Source organism: Callithrix jacchus, chromosome 3, assembly GCF_049354715.1.
Source record: "Callithrix jacchus isolate 240 chromosome 3, calJac240_pri, whole genome shotgun sequence".
In the NCBI taxonomy this organism is placed as follows: domain Eukaryota; kingdom Metazoa; phylum Chordata; class Mammalia; order Primates; family Cebidae; genus Callithrix; species Callithrix jacchus.
The window spans coordinates 146981182-147005382 of NC_133504.1; the positions used below are offsets into that span (position 1 = coordinate 146981182).

The following is a 24201-nucleotide window of genomic DNA, read 5'->3' on the forward strand; positions in this document are numbered from 1 at the left end:
ATTTCAGTATATCATCCATGAAAATTTCCCAGCCTTGCTAAAAGACCAACAGTCAAATTCAGGAAATATAAAGAACTTCCTCAAGATTCTATTCAAGAAGATCATACCCAAGACACATAATCTTCAGATTTTCCAATGTCAAAATTAAAGAATTTTAAAGACAGCTAAAGAAAGAAATGTCAGGTCACCTACAAAGAAAATACTATCAGGCTAACAGCAGAAGTCTCAGCTGAAATCCAACAAGCCAGAAGAGTTTGGGGGCATATATTCAACATGCTTAAAGAAAAAAAAAATCTTCAAACAGGAATTTTATATTCAGCCAAACTAAACTTGCCAGACAAAGGAGAAATAATATTCTTTTTAGATAAGCAAATGTTGATGGAGTTTGTTACTCACCAGACCTGTCTTATTATGACTTGAAAGGGTCACTAAATATAGAAAGGAAAATTTATACCAGCTAATACAAAAAGACACTTAAACACACAAACCAGGGTCACTCTAAAGCAACCACTCAAACAATCCAATGTGATAACCAGCTAACAACACAATGATAGGATCAAACCCACATGTATAATACTAACCTTGAATGTAAATGGACTAATGCACCACTTAAAAGACACAGAGTGGCAAGCTGGATAAAAAAGAAAGATTCCGTGGTATGCTTTTATCAAGAGACCAATCTCACATGTAATGACACTTATGGGCTCAAAATAAAGGGATGAAGGAAAATCTACCAAGCAAACAAAACAGAAAAAAATTAGGAGTTGCAGTCCTAACTTCAGATAAAATAATTTCAAACCAACAAAGGTAAAAAAAAAAAAAGACAAAGAAAGGCATTACATAATAGTAAAGGGTTCAATTCAACAAGAAAACCTAACTATCCTAAATATGTATGCACCCAACATAGGAGCACCCAGATTCCTAAGTTTTTAGAGACCTATAAAAAGACATAGACTTCCACATGATAATTGTGGGAGACTTCAACACTCCACTGATAGTATTTGACCTATTACCAAGGCAGAAAATTGACAGTGATATTCAGGGCCTGAATTCAGCATTGGACCAAATGGATGTGATAGACCTTTACAGAACTCTTCACCAAAAAAACAACAAAATGCACTTTCTTCTCATTGCCACATGGCACTCATTTGAAAATTGACCACATAATTGGGCATAAAACAATCTTCAGCAAATGCAAAATAACCAAAATCATACCAAACACACTTGGACCACATTAAAATAAAAAATAGAAATCAGGACTAAGAAGATTGCTTAAAACCATTCACTTATGTGGACATTAAACAACATGCTCCTGAGTGACTTTGGGGTAAATACTGAAATTAAGGCAGAAATAAAGAAGTTTTTTTGAAACTAATTAGGAAAAAGATGCAACATATCAGAATCTCTGGGACACAGCTAAGTCAGTGTTAAGAGGGAAATTTATGGGACTAAATACCCAAATCAAAAAGTTAGACCTCAGGTTAACAATATAACTTCACGACTGAAAGAACTAGAGAAGCAAGGACAAATCAACCCCAAAGCTAGAAGAAGACAAGAAGTAACAAATATTGGAGCTGAACTGAAGGAAATTGAAACAAAAAAAACATTCAAAAGATCAATTAATCAGGAGTTGGTTTTTTGAAAGAAATAATAAAATACATACACCCTCCCAAGACTGAACCAGGAAGAAATTGATTTCCTGAACAGACCAATAGTGAGTTCTGAAGTTGAATAAGTAATAAATAGCCTAACAATCAAAAAAAAAAAAAAAAAAAAGCCCAGGACCTGATGAATTCACAGCTGAATTCTACCAGATGTACAAAGAAGAGCTTCTACCATTCCTATAGAAACTATTCCAAAAGACTAAGGAGGAGGGACTCCTTCTCAACTCTTCATATGAGGCCATTGTCACTCTGATACCAAAACCTGTCAGAGACACAACAATAATAAAAAGAAAAACTTTAGGCCAATATCCTTGATGAACATCAATCCGAAAATCAACAAAATCTTAGCATACCAAATCCAGTAGCATATCAAAAAGCTAATCAACCATGATCAAGTAGGCTTCACCCCTGGGAGGCAATATTGGTTCCGCATAAACAGATTTATTGATATGGCCATGTACAGCAGAGTGGCTGCTCCTTGTGGAGCAATACCAACCCATAGGCAGTACACTCAGAGCAGCAGGGTATGGGCTGTCTGTTATCTGCATTTATGTTTGCTCTTAATTACATGCAAATTAAGGGTTGGGCAATTCAGAAATATGTAGAGAAAGGAGCAGTTATTTCTGGGTGTTGCCATGGTACTTGTAAACTGTCATGATGCTGGTAGAGGTGTCATATGCTGATGAGCATCAAAGGCAACTAGAGACTGCCTTTGGCACCATTTGCTGGTTCCAACCAGTTTCTTGATTTCATCTTGTCAGGATCAGAACACAAATCCTACTGATCTCCTATCTTATTTTCTCCCCTCAGAGATTATATACTCCTCCTTAATGCTAAAGGGGTTATAGAAGAGTGGGGAGGTCCAACTTCTGTAACTGCTTCCTGCTGATCTTATGAGTGTAGGTACTTCCTAACATTGGAGGAGTAGAAATTATAGATATCCGATGTAAGGAGGCCAAAGGCAGTATATCCCTGCTTCCTGGGTCAGAAGACAGGATGAATTGGAAGCCTTGTGACAGATTATCTTTAAATGGAATTGTTGTAATCTGGAAGACATGAACTTTACTAAGAGGTAACAAACAAGGGCCAAAAATTATTAGTAACAAGATAGCTATTAAAGGTCATATGAAAGGCAAAAACCAGGTGAGATTTGGTAAGGCAGTTTTAATAGTCAGTCAGATATAGGTGGAATCAGTGCCCTGGTTATCTCTATAGCCAGGTAGCTTTTTCATATATTTTTTGAATGTTAATCTCAACTTGTCCAAAGTTATTAATATATGAACAGCAGTTTTTATTAATAACAACATAGACTGTTGTTCAGGTAGTAAATAATACAACACTAGTCAAGGGTTACATTTGCCAGAAGTCTAGGGACTCTTGAATTCTCTTTAGTGCCTGACCTATGTTGGTGGCCAATTATTCTGGGGTTGAGTCAAATTCCTTAGGATTGCCTCAGGTAGGCAAAGCCACTCCAAGAAGCCACTAGTTCTATTACTGCCCTGCTTCTCACCAGAATTAATGCTATTGTTTGTTTATTTCTGGTATTGTTGGGCCTTATGGAGTTATAGACAGTCACCCTCAGAGGGGCAGTGGTGGCCAACATACGTTTGTTTTGAAATACAAAACATTTTGTTTTGATATACAAGCTTTTTATATACAAAATAAAGCTATTCCTAAAAGAATATGTGGCTCTCCAGGGAGTCAGGAGTATTTATAGGGTAGGATTTCTTTCCACTCATAACCACAGACAAAGTGAACCAGTTAGGTCACAAATTGAGGCCATATATGGTGTGACATCTATTCTCGGCTACCAAGTTGGATCTAGAGGTATTTTCCCCCAATTCCAATAAGAGTGGTCAAACAGCTCCTATATTCCAGAAGGGGGCAATATTTCCACCATCCCAGATCAGCCAGTTGCTTTTTCCTTGCATGTATTGACCCTGGAGGAGGCATTGTGCATGGTTGCCTTACTTAGAAGTTGGACACCATTTATCTTAGTGCAGCCTTGGGAACTTGGAAACTAGGGTTGGAACAGAGCATTATGGGGAATCTTCCACTCTTGTGTCATTAACACAGCAATGGGTGCAAAAGGTAGTGTCAGTAGATTACTGGAGTTACCAGTACCCAGTCTCTCAGGTCCAGATAACAGTGGTGGAGGAAATTAGGTAGAATCTGTTAAGAGGGGGAGAGATCCACCTAACAGGTAGGGGTCTGTGTACTAAGAGATCATGGTGGTTAATTAGGAGGTCCAGCGAGATGGTTGTGAGATTTTCCAGATGTGCCAGAATGTGGAACTCTATCCTGGGTATGTTGATGACAGATTCAGTAACCAAGATGATTCCCTGATGCTATACTTTTTTGAAATATTTACTAAAGAGTTTTGCTCCCACCCACACTGAATTAGGTTAACTGGGGGAGCAAACAGGATTATCAGAGGCAGCATGATGTCTGGCTGGACCTTAGAGTGGCCTCTACACCCAACGAGGACAAAAGATATATTTACTAGGTGGAAGCAGTTGTTCAAAGCAGCAGAGAAGGAGTATTGTAATCAAGAAGAAGGGAAAAATTGATACTCCTGTGCTTGCCACAGCATCACGTCTCTGTGCCAAACTGAGAGTTGGTCCTTTTACAAAGGTAGTGGACCAAAGGAGAAGAGGATGTTATATGATAAAGATACTTGCACACATATGCTTATCACAACACAGTGTACAATTACAAAGATGTGAAAGCAACCTAAGTGCCCACCAACTAATGAAAATGTGGTATGTATATAACCGCGGACTACTATTTGGCCATTAAAAGGAACTAAATAATGTCTTTTGCAGCAAGTTGGATGGAGCTGAAGGTCATTATTCTAAGTGAAGTAACAAAGGAATGGAAAACCAAAAAACATACATTCTCACTGATAAGTGGGAGCTAAGCTATTGGTACCCAAAGGCATACAGAGTGATATTAATACTCAGAAGGGGGAGGGTAGAAGCAGTGTTAGAGATTTAAAAAAACTACACAGATGTACTATATACTACTCAGGTGATTGGTGCCCTAAAATCTCAGAATTCACCACTATTAATTCAGTCATGTAACAAAAAACAGTTGTATCCCAAAAGCCATTGAAATTAAAACAAAAACAAAACTTTGACCAACAACTCTAGGAATAGGCCGACTGACCTGGTAAGAATAGGCTGATGGTGCCTGCAGAAGACGGCAAAATACTGACCAAGAAAGCAGTGATTAACTGCCCACCTGAGACTGCACATGATCATTTTACAAAAATGTTTTTATGATTTCCCTTAATTTCCCTTAAAAATTCTTGATCCAGAGGCACAGCTTGGAGAGATAGTTTTTGAATGCTAGTTCAACACTTCCCTTTGGTTGTTGGCTTCTCCAATAATGCTAACTTTCCTTTAGTTAAAAAAAAATGTTGTGGATGGCCTTCAGGGACTCACAAGTAACATTGTATCTGAAACCTGCTGAGGCTCATAAGAAACAGGTTTAATTCTGGATAGGTGTACTCAGCTGGTGTTCCATTGTAGTTTAATGTCTGTGGGGATACTTAACAATATCTGATAGGGGCCCTTCCATTTTGATTATAATTCATCCTTGGGGAATCCTTCTTTCCAAATTTTTAGTAAGACTAAGTCTTTTGATTGAATGGTGGAGTTAATTCTTTCCCTTGTGGAAAAGGGCAATGCTTTATTTCCATGTTCTGGAAGGGCCTTTTGAACCTGACCTAAATTCTGTACACACACACACACACACACACACACACACACAGAGAGAGAGAGAGAGAGAGAGAGAGAGAGAGAGAGAGAGAGAGAGAGAGAGAGAGAGAGCATTTATCTGGAATTGGAGTAAGCAGAGCTATAGACGTTTTCAAGTCTCCAGCTCCCCCAGATTTATCAAGTACTCCTTCTAGGGTGTCTCAACATCAACCAAACCAAATAATTAGATCATGTATAACTTTGAGATGCAGCATTATAAAACTCTAGAATTATAGCCTTCCTTTTTTTTATTTAAAATGTATTAAATATAAAACTAGTATTTTCATGAATGGAAAATGACCTGAAACTCACATGCTACTTGCATTAGTGTACTAATATGTCTTAAAATATAAGTGATGTGGCCAGGCATGGTGGCTGGCACCTGTAATCCCAGCACTTTGGGAGGCTGAGGTGGGAGGATCACTTCAGGGGAGGAGTTCAAAACCAACCTGGCAAACATAGTGAAACTCCCATCTCTACTAAAAATATAAAAATTAGCTAGGTGTGGTGGTGTGCCCTTGAAGTCCCAGCCACTTAGGAGGCTGAGATAGGAGAATTACTTGAATCTGGGAGGTGGAGATTTTAGTGAGCCGAGATCTTGCCACTGCACTGTGGCCTGGGCAACAGAGAGACAGAATGAGACTCTGTCTGAATGTGATGTTACAATAATTCTTTACTTTTTCTTTTGGTATATATTGGGGTGGAGTGGGGTTGGGATGTCAAAAAGTGGCAAGATTTAATAAATTTATTCAAAAACCCCATTAGCTTCTAGTAGTTACACCAAATGATAAGTTAATACATGCTAGTTAAATTGGATTATGAATTAAAAGGATGTAACTATATTTCAGTAGAATACATTTTAGACTACAAAGAAGAGAAACACAGAGAAACAAAACATAACAACACACAAAAAAAACCCTCTTATTCCTTTGCTCTTCCCAACACCAGTGTTAGTTCTTCAAGTCTTTTCTCCCATTTATTGGTTCACTGAAACTTTAATACTGCATACATTCCGAAAATTCTGTGTTTTGATCTGTCTTTACTTCTGTAGCTCTTCCACTGGGGAATTCTACTTGCTTTTTGTTTAATTTGGCTGTTACATAAATATGTTGAAATGTTCCACTATTTCAGTTCCTACTGTGAAAATATTTTGTAAGCAGCAGTATTAAAACTTTTTTTCCTCCCAGGTCTATAGATCGTAGGAATTTGAAAGCAGCACAGGAGTATAAGGCTTATCCAGTAAGGCTTCATGACACCACTGAAGCCTAGAAAAGAAAATGGTTTGCCCACAGTTCACCTGGAGGGAGAAGACCCTCAACTAGGATCCAGCACTTATGACTCCAATGCAAACAGATATTTAAATTTAAAAAGAAATTTAGCTTTTTATGATATTTGTAAAGCAAGCCACATGGATTTCACTGAAAAATGTTTTCCATCTTACAGTCCAAATCAACTAGTACTTGTTAACTATGTGGTATACTTCTATTCTCAAAAGAACCAGATTATTATCCTTATTTACAGTGGGAACTCTGAGGTGTAGAAAGGCTAAGTAACTTGGCAAGTTACAAAGCTAGTGAGAGGTGGAGGTGAGATTTTTACTGTTACCATCAAGCTCCAGTTCTGTGCCCTTAACCACTAGGCTTGTCACTATGTGCTTATTTTATTTTCTTCACTCTGTACTATACTTCTGATGTGCACGTAAGAACTGGTATCATGACAAAGTTTTCAGTTTTTAACTTGTGATTACTTGAAGTTTAACTTTTAAAGTTAAAAAGTTTATCAAACTTTTTAACTATTTCTATTGCCCAATTATTTTTATTCCTATTCACCATTTCACCAATTTGTGAAATTCTAAAATTACTATAGTTGTGAAATTTTCTAATGCAAATATATCTTACTAATCTTTGCCTCTACAAACATACAAATAGACCTTCTGCTATTAGATTAGTAAAAACAAAACATTCTTTTCTTTTTTTTGATAGAGTCTCATTCTGTTGCCCAGGCTGGAGTGTGAAGTCATGATCTTGGCTCACTGCAACCTCTGTCTTCTGAGTTCAAGAGATTCTTCTGCCTCAGCCGCCTGAGTAGCTGGGATTACAGGCATGCACTACTGTGCCTGGCCAAGTTTTGCATTTTTAGTAGAGACAAGGTTTCACCATGTTGGCCAATCTGGTCTTGATCTCCTGACCTCATGATCTTCCTACCTTGGCCTCACTAAGTGCTGTGATGACAGGTGTGAGCAACCTTAATAGCTTTGCCTTAAGCCCTTTCTAAATTATTCAAGACAAACCAAAATATACCTCTTTGCCTCTAGGCTTAGTTTTGGCCTTCAAGTATTAATTTGCCCTTTCTAAGAAAAAGATGCTTTCTAGGATGAAAAACTGTAATTTCTGTTTGGGGAGGCGGCAGGGCAGTGTTCCCTCTTCAACTTGTTGATGTCATTTTTGGCTGAAGTTATATCCTATACTGTATGAGTGAGTCTCTAAGGGAGAAAAACTAAAGAATGAAAACTGAACTTTGCAGTTGAGAAGAACTTATGAGTGCCATAACAAATTAACCTTAGTCCATATAAAATAATCCAAAGAGTGAAAATTAATCCCCCAATCCTCTAGTGCTGAGCTGAGGTGAATGTGTGAAGTAAAGCAGGACTGAGTTGGGTAACGTCAGCTAAGGGCTTTGAAAAGACACGCTGGTTCCATAGTCATTCATACCCTCTGCCTGGCCTGCATTCCTCACTGATCTTTAGAAATTGGAGAAAGCAGACCATTTAGATTTTAGGGATTTATTTAATTTTATTTTTTGGGACTGAGTCTTGCTCTGTCGCCAGGCTGGAGTGCAGTGATCTTGTCTCACTGCAGCCTCTGCTCCCCAGATTCAAGTGATCCTCTTGTTTCAGCCTCCCAAGTAGCTGGAATTACAAGGGTGCACCAGAACACCTAGCTAATTTTTGTATATTTAGTAGAGACTGTTTAACTCCGTGTTGGCAAAGCTGGTCTCAAACTCCTGACCTCAAGTGATACACCTGCCTCGGCCTCCCAAAGTGCTGGGATTACAGGAGTGAGCCACCACACTCAGCCAGGATTTTTTTAAATAAACTTTAATTTTTTTTATGATAAAAGAAAACCAGATTTATCTCAATGATTTAAAATTATGAAAGTGTTTTAAAACCTTGAGAATTTCTTGTCACCTCAATACCCAGAGAAACCCATTGTAAACAGTTAATTTTCTATTTTTCTCATTTCATTAAATGCTTAAACACTTGTCTAAATGCAAAGTGATGTGAAACCCACATGTCACTTGATTTAGTATTTTTAAATATTTTTAATATCATGTAATGAACAAATATTATATATCTTTATTATATGAGTTCAACAAATTTGGGATCTTGTGATTTAAATACTTTTTAACATTTTTTTGTCAATCTATAAATCAGAGTAGCACAATATACATGTACCATAGATTAATATTATTCAAAACCATGTTTTTAATGCCTTCATCATATTTTATTTTATGACAATTAGTATATATTTTGTCATTCTCCCTGTATACTTTTTTATTTTAAATTAGGAATAAGTATTGAAAATCTTTACGGAAAATCCTTATTTTCAATACTTATTCTTAATATAAAATAAAGAGAGAAAAGTACACAGTCACAGAAATCATTAAATTTTCCCTTTTTAATCAAATAAATAGCATATAAATATTTTTGCCAACAATATTTCGTTAATTTCTTGTGCAATGGTGTGATCTCAGCTCACTGTAACTTCTGTCTCTCGGGTTCAAGTGATTTCCTGCCTCAGCCTCCCTAGTAGCTGGGATTACAGGCATCCACCACCATGCCTGGCTGATTTTGTATTTTCAGTAGAGATGGGTTTTCACGGTGTCTGCCAGGCTGGTCTCAAACTCCTCACCTCAGGTGATTCGCCTGCCTTAGCATTTCAAAGTGCTGGGATTACAGGCATGAGCCACTATACCTGGCCTAATAATCTTTTGTTAATTTCTTTTAGCATTAGCTTTTGATGTTTATTTTTTCAGAATTATTTCCCATTAAAATGTTACAATGGCATATTTCACTTATCTACAGAATATAACTCCTTTCAAGTCATTAGTTTTTTCTAAGCAGCCTTTTTAATGGTTTTATAATATTCCATTATAAGAATGCATTATTTTAATGACTGCATCTTATTGAATATATAGGTTTTTCTCAATGTCTTATAAATATTGTGTAATGAAAATCTTTTGATACATGTTTGCATATTTTGTTCCTGATGCTATTGTCCATTTGTTTACTTATTTGCTGAATGTGTCGTAAATGTCTACTATGTGTTAAGGCATTGTGGTGGCATAAGAAAAATTGGCACTAACCTTATGAATGTACAGTGTAGAACAGTGCTGCTCAAATAGAACTTTCAGCAGTCATGAAAAGTGTCTGCATTGTCCAATGCAGTTACTTTATTTTTACCAATTTAAATTTGAATTGAAATAGCCACCTACGGCTATTGGCTAGTGTCTTGAATACCATCGTGAAGAATTTTCCTATTCATACTGTCAAATCTGTTAGCTTTCTTGAATACTGGATAATGTTAGAGCCCTCATGGGATGTATATTAACATGTCCTTTTATATATTACATAAAGATAAATACTTATTCTATTGCATGCTTTATAAATTAATTAATACTTTTCAAAAAACTCAACATATTAGCTAGCCAGTTACCTAAAATAAATGTGAAAACCATAGGATCTTGTATGTTGATACATGTTGATGACTATGTTAATACAGATTGTAATATATTTGTTCCAAATGACTAATTAAGAGGCAATATAAAATCAAATCTAGTCTAATTTAAAAGTAATCACTCTATATTCACCCCAGCATATCTTTCTGCCTTGACTTGTATGGCTAAATTTAGTTTTAAAGAAGCTGAGTTAATCTTCACTTAAGTAAAACATTTAATTATTTTGTTTTAAAATTTCCTCATTCCACCTATGTGAAAACCTATACTTAAATATACAACTACATGTGGTAAACTTAATTTCCAGAACTGAAATGGAAATAATCTAAATTTGTAGTTTGTAGATAATGCAGAATCAATTGAATGAGAAGATATCACTGATCACACTCCTATGGATATATCTCTTTTCATAACTAACTTTTAGAATTATAGTACTATTTTATATATTCTTTTAATAAACAAAAAGTTAAACCAAGTACTGATGTGAGGGAAGCCAAAATAAAATACAAACAATGAAAGAGAAGCCTAATTGTATTATAAGTGAGTGAGATAACCACATTAAGGAGAATAGAGAATAACTAAAATTACTGTGGCAAAACAGTGTCTTGACTGGATACTGTATGGTTAATGGGAAAAAATTGTACATAACTGCTGTAATCATATTATAAATGTTTTTAACAGGAGCATTGACTGACAAAATATGTATTCTACACAAATATATTTTCTAAAATGTTTATGTATATGGCATAATTAAGAAATGAGTAAATAAATTTTAGATGATGAGAGCCAGATTTCTTACTGTTGGAGAAATAAGTATAAAAATAAGGAAAAATGGGAAGGGTTAAATGAATCTTGTGGTGTTATGTGGATTAGAATGAGAGGTATAGATATAGTTATTTTTCACATATATGCTGATAAATAGATGAATAAATACAGTTAATCCCTGTTATTTACAATAGTGATGGTCTAGAAAGTGACTGAGCTAGCAAATGCTGCAGTGTTGCTCCTAAGGAAATACGTAGTTAAGTTCACGTGAGCCTCTGGTCACGTTTTCATCAATCAATCAGTCAATCAATGCATAACTTTCTTTTATGTATGTTTCTGCTTAAAGACATTTAATACATATCACTGACTCATTACCGTTGAATTCACAGCCAACAGTACTATAACTTATGACTAAAGTAACATAAATATATTCTCTGTAAGGCAGATCATAGCCTTCTTGTTCCTAAGAACTAGCCAGCACTTCAGCACTACAACTGGGGACTATTTTAAACAGCAAAGTCAGCAACGCAAAGCACAGAAATGCAAAAAAGTGGCACTGCATAGATCTCCAATAGGACATGTATCTATAGTACGAGAACTGCAATGAGATGGCAAAGCATTGCCTTGTTCAACTTCAGCTGTGATCATATACACTGGGTGACTCAGATGTTTCACCACTCTGCCCAACTCTGCAAATGACTTTGAAAATGTCTTGAGAATTGATTTGGATTTGATTTTTGGGTTACAAATAAATTTTACTGAATAGGTGAATTTGCCAATAAAATAGCAAATAATGAAAATCAGCTTTCTCTCTCTCTCTCTCTCTCTCTCTCTCTCTCTGCGTGTGTGTGTGTGTATTCATACTTACATAACCTAGCTATGACCAGTAAGAGGATCAAAAGCAGTGGCACTCCTTCAACAATGATGATAGCTAGCACCTAGACTTTGGTCCTCAAATACCACTACTCAGAAAAGGAAATTAGAACTCCTTAAAGAAGTATTTGATCTCGGGGTTAGGGCAAGAAAAAAATGCTGATTTGGTCTTTAACATGTTGAGTTATTAGAAAGTGCTAAAGAGAAAATTAAAAAAAGATTTTTTCACAAGAGCATCGGATACAATCTGAAGGAGCTCTGAATGAACAAATTGAGCAATAAATAATAATAGTACTGGATTTTAACATCTAGAATAAGAGGAAATGTTCATGAGTCTTTGCTGACATCAGTAAATAGTTCGATAAATTGATACATGAGGGAAAAGAGGCAATTGCTTTTCACAGTAGAATTTTAATTAATAAATGTAGCAGGAAATAAGGAAATAGAGAACTACCATTAGGCAAACACCATAGTAATACATGTTACAAAGAAAGTCTCCTATGGATACAAAAACTAGTTGGGAGAAACAGAATTTGCATAGTCTCAAAGTGTGTTCCCAAGATACTTGTCAACTACAAAAAGAAATCTGTAGGCAAGCATGCTTAACACCAAGTTCATCAAATGATCAAGGTAAACATCATTTGGAATAAGACACATTGCTAAATATCATGAACCTTTTACTCTTGATGTACTAAGAAAGTCATAAAACCATTTTTATAGTATTCTTATAAAAATGCATAACCACGTTCTAATTTGAGAGATCATTAGACATACATTGAAGGACATTTTACAAAATAATATTCTTCAGAAGTATCTAGGTCATGAATGTAAAGGGAAGACTGAGGAACTATTATAGTATGGAGGAGTGTAGGTAGAAATAACAGCTAAATGCAATGTGAGATCCTGAATAGGATCTTTTGCGATGGAAAGGGGCCATTAGTGGAAAAATTGGTGAATATCAAATAAAGTCTAGAGTTTAGTTAATAATATTGTATCACTTTTAATTTCCTGTACTTTTATTATGTAAGTTGCTAATATTAGGGGAAATGAGTGAAGGATATAACAGAATGCTTACTAATTTTGGAGCTTTTCTCTATGTCTGAATTAGTTCAAAATAAAAAGTTTAAAATGCTATTAAAATTCATTGAGTTCATTTTCCTTCTTTCATGTCTGATTGGAAATTAGTTTTATTATCTGGAGTAAGGGAAATTGAAGTTCATAAATATCTAAGAATACTTGAAAACTGGTTTTGCTTACCTTAGATATACAATTTCTTTACCTTTTCTACTTCCTCTCAACTAATACTTGCTCAAGTTGTCTGAAGACAAAGGTACTGGATTTATATCTAACTGCAAAGCCAGTCCTCTTGGGAGTCACCTACCTTCTTGGATCCTGTGGTGAGCCAAAAGATCTCTAGTAGCAGCTCCACTGCTCCTTGTGCCTTTGTACCCCAGTAACTTTCATTACCTCTTTCTTTGTGCCCCTGTCACAGTCTGTGACTGCTTCAGGTTCTTGGCACTTCTTAATTCACATCCAAAGAGAAGGAAATAAATTGGCCAAGATCCTGTTTTTAAAGTTGAACCAGTCCTCATTGAATGTCACAAGCAAGCTTAATGGATTTCTTCCCCTTAGATTATAATTGTTATCCTGTCAGTTCTGTCCCTTTTCGGACATGGACACATAGTGCAAAGCCTGACCACCTAATGATTGCACTTAGCAGGGGCAGTGGGTTAAGTAGCTGGGCATAGTATTGGCAGGCAACGTGTTTGGCCTAAGTACAGTAGTAAAGAATAACAGTTTGCTGTCACTTATATAATACTGTGGTAAATAATTACACCTCTTTACAGTGTTAGTAATTTACATTTGTTGTCAATGCTTTATAGGCTAACATTATGTTCATTCATGTAACTTCACGTGGCACTTTATATTAAATGAAATGACGTCTTACACTTTTAGGAAGTGGAAAATAGATATTAATATTGAGGTAAATTGAGGTATTTTTCATGTTAGATATTTATATTATTTTAATATTTTTGCATTTTGAAAGTACAGGAAATTTTTGTGCATTTTGCAGCCTGCTTTTTCCCCAGTCTCGAAAATGCTCATCGACGTGTCCTAATGATTAATTACTGAGGCATCGATAACACAAAAGGTGACAGTCAATAGAATCAAAGTGTAAATCCTAGGAGGAGGCTTGTGTCTTATTCAATCCAGCGTCTCAATTTTAAGTCAGTTTATCTATCTTCCCTTAAGACCATTAAGGAAGATGCATGCTCTTATTTTTCCTTTACTCTAATCATCCTTGCAATAAATTCTTACTAGAATTTACCACTCAGGAAAATTTTTGTTGTTGATAAAAATACCTCTTTTAGTTGGCAATAGAATTACACAATATCTGTTTCCCTTTTCATGATAGTTGTGAAAAGGCACAAGGCTAGACTTGATTTTCAAGTATGGTAGTTATATGAACATATTTTTAAAATATTCATTGTCTCCAATTTATTTAATAAATTGTTAAGTAAAAACTGTATTACACATTATATAATACCTTATTTAGCTATAATTTATACATCCTTATCTAACAGCATATTTATTTGTCTGTCTATTACTATTTTCATGCAAGCCACCTCAAATCATTTTGGAAAGATGCTAATCAGTCAGTGTTTACTGAGCAGATACTATGTGTTAAAAGCTACATCAGTGGAAAGTTAATAGGAATCCCTGTTGTGGAGAAGCCTACATTCAAATGGGGAGAGGCATTTAAAAAATATAGAGTTATTAGTAATAAAATAAGTTAAAAACTCCTCCATGCCATGATCTAATCTTATGTATCTCTGTTTCACAATGTCAAAGGCATTACTGAGGGAAGTGAATACTGCCAAACTGAACAAAACCAAAGCAAACACAGGAGCAGCTGATTTAATCTTTTAGCCTTGATGATGGAGCAAAACCTGGGGCAAAGCTGTTGGTACAAGGGGCAGAGTTGTATTACTAGCAGACTCAGACATATAAAGTGTGTGTGTGTATATGCATATGTATGTGTATGCATATGTGTGTGTGTATGCATATGTGTGTGTGTAGAGTTAGCCATGTATTCAAATAATTGTAGAATTAAGATATTTGGAGAAAAAATTGCATCTGTACTGACATGTACAGACTTTTTTATTGTCATTATTCTCTGAACAATAGTGTAACACTATTTTTTTATTTTATTTTGTTGCGTTTTAGGTTTCAGGTTCATGTGAAGAACATGCAGGATTGTTGCATAGGTACATACATGGCAATGTGGTTTGCTGCCTTACTCCCCATCACCTATATCTGGCATTTCTCCCCATGTTATCCCTCCCCAACTCCCCACCCTCTGCTGTCCCTCCCCTGGTTCCCCTCCACAGACCTCAGTGTGTGAGGCTTTTTTGAGATGGGAGTTTTGCTTGAACCTCTGCCTCCCGGGTTCAAGTGATTCTCCTGCCTCAGCCTCCTGAGTAGCTGAAATTACAGGCATGCGCCTCCACACCTGGCTAATTTTGTATTTTTATTAGATGTGGGGTTTCTCTACCTTAGTCATGCTGGTCTTGAACTCCCAAACTCAGGTGATCTGCCAACCGTGGCCTCCAAAGGGCTGGGATTACAGGCTTGAGCCACTACGACTGGCCAACAATAGTGTAAGACTATTTACATAGCATTTACATTGTATTAGCTGTTATAAGTAATCTATAGGTGATTTAAGGTATACAGGAGCATGTGAATAGGCTTTATGCAAATATGACACCATTTTATTTAAGGAAATTGAGCCTCTGCAGATTTTGGTATCCAAGGGAGGTCCTAGAACCAATCCTCCATGGAATCCGAGGGATGATTGTGCATATATAAATATATATACACATATACACACAAACACACACCATATATATAATGTATGTAAACACATACACATAGATGAGACATAAAAAAGGGTCACATTTTGGATGTGTCTTATAGAACTTTAAATACCCTCTTTTTTTTTAATCCAACTCTCCCCTTTGTGTAACTAAGTAAGTGCTCAATAAATCTTCATTAAGTGAATGAATAAGAGAAAAAATTCCTTTCAAAGCATTATAAGAAAATAGTATGCTCCCCACAGATAAATCTAGATTAAAGATGAATACTAATCACATTAGGGCATAACACAGTTTTTGTACAACAGTCAAAATAGCATAAGTTTGCATACAAATTGTAGGTTTGCAAAGAGCACCGGGACCAGCTTTTTTCACTGAGCTATACTTAGTTAATTCAGGGCCTTTCCCATAACACATGCTCATTAGATTTGATTGTATTGATATTTTTGAAAAATAAATTAAAAGCCAATCCAAGCATGTCTTATAACAATGAAAAGTTTAAAAATAGACATGTTAGCTATTTAGTAATTAAAATAAGCCGACTCTGATTAGTATTAGCGAGTTTTGAAAGACCAACCTTCAAGGCCTTATAAACAGTGAAATAGCATAGCTCTGGCACTAATTGGGCCTTCTCAGGAGGCTAATAAGGCGCAATGTCATTTACTTAGCAATGAACAGCTTGGCAGGTTACAAGGACCCCCACTCCCCATAAAATTCATCAGTGCTAAAAATCAGATTTAAATCTTTTTGTGGAAGATCCGGTGTGATTAGTGAATAAGCATCTAGAACAGAAACACGTTCTGGGTTCTACCAATTCCCATGCAACATCACTGCCTGTTACCACCTTCTGCTAGAAATGGGCAAAATGGAGGACCTTGAGTCTGGAGTGGAAGTGGCTGAACCTGGCTTCTCCTGTCCCTTTCAATACTGATTACCTGTCAGCTTCTAGAATGTCAGCAGATTCAACCTTCCCTTGCATTTTTGTCTCTATTCCTCTTTGGGAAAGCTGGCAAGAAGCCACTTGCAGAAATGCTTTTCTCTTGGTTTTCCTCTTACCTCCCCAGCCTTTCTCTTCCTTGGTCTTTTTATTGGTGCTTTCTTAGCTCCCTGGCCTGCAAATGCTGGAGTAACCCAGGAATCATATTACTTTTCCACTGGTACATAACAAATTACTACAAGTGTAGTGGTTTAAAACAACAGACGTTTTTTATCTTGTAGTTTCTGTGTGTCAGAACTCTGCTCACAGCTTACCTGGGTCTTCTGCAAGGATGCAGTCAGGGTGTCACTTGGGCCTGGGATGCCATCTGAATGGTTGGCTTCAGAAGGATTTCCTTCTAAATTTACTCAAGTTTTCTGCAGACTTTTAATTTTCTTGAAGCTATAGGAGGGAGGGCCTTATGTTTTGTTGGCTGAAGGCTGGAGGCCTTGCAAGCCGGCAGCTAGAGGCTGCCCTCATTTTCTAGAGGCTTCCCTCAGTTTCTTGCCAAATTGTTTCCCCTACATGACTGCTTGCTTCACATACATCTCACCATCACATATTCTGTTGGTTAGAAACAAGTTACAGACCCTCCCTACATTCTAGGAGATGGGAATCATACAGGGACATGAACACCATAAAGTGAGGATAATGGAGCACCTGAGTCTGTCCAGTTGAGGGCTTGTTCTCTGTCCTCTCTCCTCTGTCTGCTCTCATTTCCTCTTATATCTCATGCTATATCTACAGTGTTAAGCTCTATCTTCCTCAAATTTCACACCAATATAGACAACAGCATAGTTTATATATAGTTCCTCTTGGATAGATCTAATGGACATCTCAAATTTCACATATCTAAACCTAGAATAGTTATTTTCCACCAATAACTTGTCTTTTTTCCCACACTCTTCTTGCCTCACTAAATGTTCTTTGTAATTATAATCTTGCCACATTCTATACAAGTTACTCCTTATATTTATTGTTTATGGTCCCTGTTTCCTACTAGAATGTCAGTTTCATGAGGACACAGACCTCTGTCTCTTTTGTTCATTGTTCTATGTCAAGCCCTTATATGTTCCTGTTACATAAATAGATGATCATTAAATATTTGTTGAATGGAGGAACAAATAATGCAGTTACTCTTATTCTCATCTTAGTATCTGCAGCACCTTCAATGAAGCCTGGACTCTTAGGCACTTGAAAAACTTTTTCTTTCAAAACTTTGGAAACTTGCCATTTCTTGTTTAGCATCTTCAGTTGTCACTAGGGTCTGATTTAAAATTTAGGTTAATTGGTAGCCCTCTGGTTACCATTCCAGCCCTTATGGGGGTAAGGTGTATCTCTGTTTCCTAGCAACTGGCTCAGAACCTGCTTCTAGGATTGACCACACAGAACCCCAACACCACTGCCTCTGACTTTGCTGTTGATAGAAACTCATGCAATTTAACCATATGCCAGATTATTTTACATCAAATATTGCCTCTCACCAAACAGCTGCATGTAACCATCTCAGTTCTTGTTTCACTCCAAGCATTAAGAAGGAGGTAAAACAGGCAATAGTAGTCACTTGACTCCTCTCCCAGTATACCCTTCCTGCAGGGTTTTTTCTTCTGTGGCCTGTATGTTCTTTTTTCTTTCTGTGTTCCTACATCCTTGAAAATTATTAAAATCTGCATTTGGGGTAGGACTTTCCATTATTCACATATACTTTAAAGTAGTAAATAAATGTATCATTTTCTCTAGATGCTTTTCACTTTAAAGCCTTACTTTTGTTGTAGAATGAAAAATGTATTTCTTTCAACCACATTTGAGGCATTTTATGCTGGTTAATTTGATTTAGGGCTCAAATATTAGAGAATTCCATTCCTGTTTCCTTGAACTCACATGAAAGGAGTTGCTGAGAAGTCTCTGTGCATATTAAGCAAACCTTGGGCAGAACTTCCCTATCGAGGTTGGGTACAGGTGGATGTTGACTCATGAAGGTAGCTGATATAAAAAAAGAGTGTTATCTCAACCAGATGGGTTGAGAAAAGTTTAAAGACTCATTCTCTACCACTACTGGAAGACAGGTAGCTATCCCCTTGTCGTGCTTTATGATGCTCCCATTTCAAATTTAAGTTGTTCCTTAAAATTTGTTTAAATCAGATATCATTTGTATGAAAATATTTACTATTAATGGAATAGTATATGGTGACTTTCTCTGAGTGACATAGTCTGTACTTACCTTTGTCTTTTTCATTGTCTTTGAAACCTGACACTAATTTTCTAATTGTATTTTTAGGAAGCAGAATCTTAAACTTTCTGAGGAGAGCATTTGGGCTTCAGATTTCTAACAGGTAATGAGAAGATATGGAAAAGATCCACACTACCTAGATTATACTTTCACAAAGTAAAAGTTAAAGTTCTGGTGGGAAATTTTGTAAAAAATAAAATTCACACTGAATTCATTTTTTAAAATTCTATGTACTTTTAAGCACGACGTTTATTATTGAGAATAAGCTCAAGTACAGAAAGTGTAAGAGACAGATGTCAGTTTAAGTAGACAAATGTTTCAAAAATAAAATATTTTTTATCATCAGTAAATGTTTTACTTGATAGACTAACTCGATAGTCTTAACTACACCAACAGTTGGATACAAAAGAAAATGTGTGTATTGCCAGCAAACATTTTCAAAAGATAAGCACTTGTGCCAAGTACTGCATGCTTAGAAAAATCTTTCATTCGGCCAGCTGAGACCACCACGTTTCTTAAAATATGCTATCCATCATTTTAGTGTTAAGAGCGCCCCCTGGTGTGGTTGTATATTTATATGCTTCTGTGACATTCAGACGTTTTAGAAATTTAATTTTGCTGTTAGATGGTGATGGGGCTTTTTATGCTGGGTTGACTTGGTCAGTATGGTGTGTTACTGTCTAGAAATCTGTATTTAATTTTTTTCTTGTCTTTATCCATGACCGTGTCTGGAGTCAGTGATCAGCTTGAAAGCTGAATTTAGGAATATTTAATTCCTAAATTTATTCAGTCAAGCTAATGGCCAATATTATATTGTGTATTAAGTGTGAAATTACATCTTGAGATAAAATTTTATAGGATAATCAAGTTATTCGGTGGTAATAACTTTGTTAAGTGGCAAATCTGTGAACATTTTCTTTTTGGTAAAGTCATGGGTGTTATAATAATTTAACATGAGAATTCAGACATTACATTTGCTTTAAAAATATTGATTGTGTAAAAACTAAATAATCCAAATGTTGATATTTCCTTACAAGCCAGCAACTTCTCTATGGTGATGCAATGTGCAAATATAAGCATAATAATTCACCCATAATTTATAAATAGGCTCTTATTTATTACTTGCCACCAGGGAATAACCCCATACATTTGCAGCCAAAATTGGCAAGTGCCTGTTTTGTAACTTTTATTTTTTCTTGTATTTAATTTTTAATCCTTTGGGAATATAAACCATACTTGCAAAGTAAAAGTGCATATAATATTCTAAAGCACATTTCTGTAAATTTGGTAATTGCAATTATTTTCCCTTATTGTCTCTTCTCCAGACTAAATTATCTTGATTGTTTTAACCATGCCTCATATAAATTGTTTGAAATATAATAATTTACAGAACTACAGTTGTGAACTGTTTGCAGTAGATTGCTTTTTTTTAAATTTTTTTCTGTATGTTCCTCTCTCCTTTGATTCTGAAACCATAAGCTCAGTACAATATTTAGATTAATTCCTGGCTTGTTGAAAGAATGTTTTTAAAAACATGGATTTAAAAAATCAGAGCAGTGAATCTGTCTTAATAGACCTGTGTTTGAATCCTGGCTTTCATATTTACTTGTAAAAATCATGGCTGTGGACAAGTTGCTGACTCTCTTGGAGCCTCAGTCTCTTTTGTAAAAGAGGAATGCAAATCACTACTTCAAAGGATGTCCTTAATGCATCCTTTACATTAATATGTGTTTAATATTATATGCCAGATTTGGGTACTTTATGACACACTCCTTATTTTTCACAAATCTGTGAACATGGTACTATTTTTTTTTTTTTTTTTTTGAGACAGAGTCTCACTCTGGTCGCCCAGGCTGGAGTACAATGGTGTGATCTCGGCTTACTGCAGCCTCTACCTCCCAGGTTCAAGTGATTCTCCTGCTGCAGCCTCCTGAGCACCTGGGATTACAGGTGCCCACCACCATGCCTGGCTAATTTTTGTACTTTTAGTAGAGATGGGGTTTCATCATGTTAGTCAGGTTGGTCTCGAACTCCTGACCTCAGGTGATCCACCCTCCGCAGCCTCCCAAAAGAGGCTGGGATTACAAACGTGAGCCACCATGCCTGGCCTATTATTTCTGTAGTATGATGAGGCTTAGTGATTCTAAGAAACCTCATAAATGGAAAAGCCAAGATTCTAAATCAGGTCTCTCTGACTTATGGCGAGCCCATAACCACAGTGCTATGTATTTAATTTAATCATGCTTATTCATTTCTACTGATTTGTTAATTTATTTGTCATTACTGTCAAATAATCCCCCAATGCCCAAACATAGAGGAAAGCAATCTTTTGAAAAAGCATAGAGGAATCATTTTATATGGATGCTCTTGTCTGAAAGCCAGAATTGCTTCGGGCATTTATTATTCTATGAAGTTTTTTCAAATGTGGTGCTGCATTAAAACATTCCTTGTTGTTAGCACGATTGAGCTGATAATAGCAGTGACGACGAATAGGGGTATTAGGTTAGTGAACTTGAAGGCATCTTTATGAATAATATAAAATCAGGGTAATGGAATGTTAATTTTAGAAACTGCTGCAGCCTTCTAACTCACCATTTATTTCGTGTTTTTTGTTTCCTGGACCTGGGAGCATAGTGTAATTCTTATGTGCATTGGCATTCGATTTAAGTATCTGATTACTTGCATTGGCTTTATGAAGCTTGTATCATTTTCTTTATGGGCTAAAAATTATTTTTTGATTTTTATATACCAGATTTTCTGTAATTGCTACAGAGGCCAATGTAATACGTTTCTCATTTCATTAATAAGTAGTTTGGAAGGCTACTGAGTAGCTCATCACAGAAACACAGTGTGAACAGGCCTATTCTTTGCTTAATAAAATCTGGTGTTGCATATTAATTTTTTTGGCTCTTGAGATTTGCTCTGAAAAGTAGGCTGTTTAACCACAATTCAAAGTGCATTGTTAGGCTCTTCAATGACTAAGTGACTGTTTTCTTGCTTAAGTTGTGTTATGTCCTGCTTGGGTCAGAGGTATAGGCATTATTATGAGTTTGTATGCATATTATATTACCCCAAACACGAATTAACCTTACAAAAATCAGTTAAAATTAACAGAACCAATGAATGAGTGAAGAACTTGGAGTTTTTTAGTATTTTGCCCTCATTACGCCCACCTCTACAGTGGCTTTTCCTGCCAGCCCATCACACACACACACACACACACACACACACACACACACACACGTAAGTGGGCTCTTTAATTTGTTTACTGTCTGTGGAACCTCTGATATTGTTTTAGTTTAGGCCTTGATATTTTGAATAATTAGAAGAGTTTCCTAACAGAATTAATTCCACCTCTCCAGTTTTACCCCTCTCCAATCAATTAAAGAGCAGGCTAATTTTTCTAAGGCATAGAACTAATATAAGGTTAAAATAATAGTGTCTCATTGCTCAAAACCATCTTTAGTTCTTGCTTACCTCTCTTCTAGCTTGTCTCACTCACTGCCATTGTCCTCACTCCTTGGATGTTGTGCTTTGCTGAAAAAGTTACAGATCCTAGAATGCTTTCTGCTTTCTTTGCCTCCCTGTGTCTTTCTTTATGCACCAACTCCCTATGTCAGTAACAGCCTTTGCATGTCTTCATTTGGTGAGTCCTTTTATTTTTTTCAAGACTCAGCTCCTCTTTTACTTTTTACTGTAATCCTTTCCAGAATAACCTTCCTGCACAAGGATATAACCAGCTTGAATTAGGTACCTCTTCAGGGGGCCACTAAAGACCCTATGACCACTCTGTTACTGCAAAGTTCAGTTTACAGTGGACAACTTGAAGTAGGTATTGTATCACAGTACCAGGTACATTGAAAGTGTTCAGGAAAAGGCTTATTTATGAAGCTCATAAGAGACTGAATGAAAAATATAAAGATGTTGTATTAGAATTCCCATGAAGCTCATGCGTTCAGTCAGGCTTTAGAGCTGATAGATCAAATGCCTAACTACTATCAGCCATTAGTGGGCAGGATGGGGAAGCAGCCATTAGTTGACTTCATGTGTGCTCTTTCTTGTGTTTACATTGGCTCTCTTTCAGCACTCATATACTCCTCAGTGCACGAAACTATCCCTAATGACACAGAATTCTTCTCGCTTGTTTAATATAATATCCTCTTTCTTACTTGCTGAATCCTATTATTGTTACGGACAAAAACAAATACACAAGTCCTCTATTTTCTCATTCTCCTTATTGGTATGAAAGATAATCTGTCGTAATTGTTTCTAGTGAGATATAAACAAAAATTCGATGGAATTTCTGGGAAATTTCTGTTTTCCTGATACAGATTTTTTCCTTATCTTCCTTCAGGACCCTCCTTCCTTTATAATTTCCTGGAAGGTAGACATGATGACTGGATGTAGAGCAGTCACCTTGCAACCTTGAGGGAAAGATCAGAAATTACTGAGACTTTAGCCCTGACATTCTTGAAGTTCTAAATTAATACCAGTAATTGCCTTCCCTTGGACTCTTCATGATGAGAGAACATCCTCATGTTGTATTTAAGCCTTTGTTATCTGGGTTTACTGCTGCATCAATTGTTTCAGTATCCTAATGGATACTCATAAGTACTACAATTAAAATAAATGCATTAAAATTAATGGTATAAGTTTCTCACCTCTCCACCTATATTTTATATTTTTAAATTCATCAACCATATATTAAGACCCACCATTAATATGTACTACCTTAGACACTAAGATACAAGTATTGACACATCTTTGCTATGCAAATGGCTTTCAGTCTTACGAGGGCACAGAAACATAAAATTAATTGCAATAAGCAATACCAGGTACAATAGAATATATGATAGGCATAACAGTAGATATATGGAGAAAAACCTGAGAATTGACAGAAAAGACTATTTGCATTTTGATCAAGATTCCCTAAAAATATTAAAAATTTCGAAATCAGGAAATAAATCTTTTGTGTAGAATTTCTGGCAGCCTGGACAGGACTAATTCCTTGTGCCTTTTCAATAACACAGTGTAGATGGTTGCCTATTTGTGTCAGCCTTACTGCCTTTTAATAATAATTAAAATGAGCACAGTCTAAGGGACTTTGAGCGGCTGACAGGCTGTCTTTGGAAAGCCAAATTGGTGAAAAGCAATCTGTGGAGAAGGAGGGGCAAGAGATGACACAGGAAGTTACCATGGATGCTATTGACAAGGGGACTGAAGCACTAAGCAAAGAGCTGCAACAAAGAGGGCAGTAAACAGGAAACTGAAGCTCCTGGTTGAAAGGCAAGAGCTAGTTAATGGACAGAAACATCAAAACATG

At 36.2% G+C, this 24201-nt stretch overlaps 1 protein-coding gene across 32 annotated transcripts in view; it reads left to right on the forward strand.

Annotated features, from left to right (window-relative positions):
- The window catches only part of COX7B2 (cytochrome c oxidase subunit 7B2), a 130537-nt gene that overhangs the window by 42674 nt on the left and 63662 nt on the right, over nt 1–24201 (forward strand). For 22 of the 32 annotated variants that reach the window (XR_008480240.2, XR_013533130.1, XR_013533131.1 and 19 more), the window contains one exon: nt 18927–18981. The exons of 1 other annotated variant lie outside the window; for it this stretch is intronic. The gene's annotated coding sequence lies outside the window, so the exon portion shown is untranslated. Of the gene's footprint in view, nt 1–7407; nt 7659–15025; nt 15067–18926; nt 18982–24201 lie in introns of all 32 variants that reach the window. 9 more of the 32 variants (XR_008480241.2, XM_054253387.2, XM_078367262.1 and 6 more) reach the window with 2 other exon arrangements.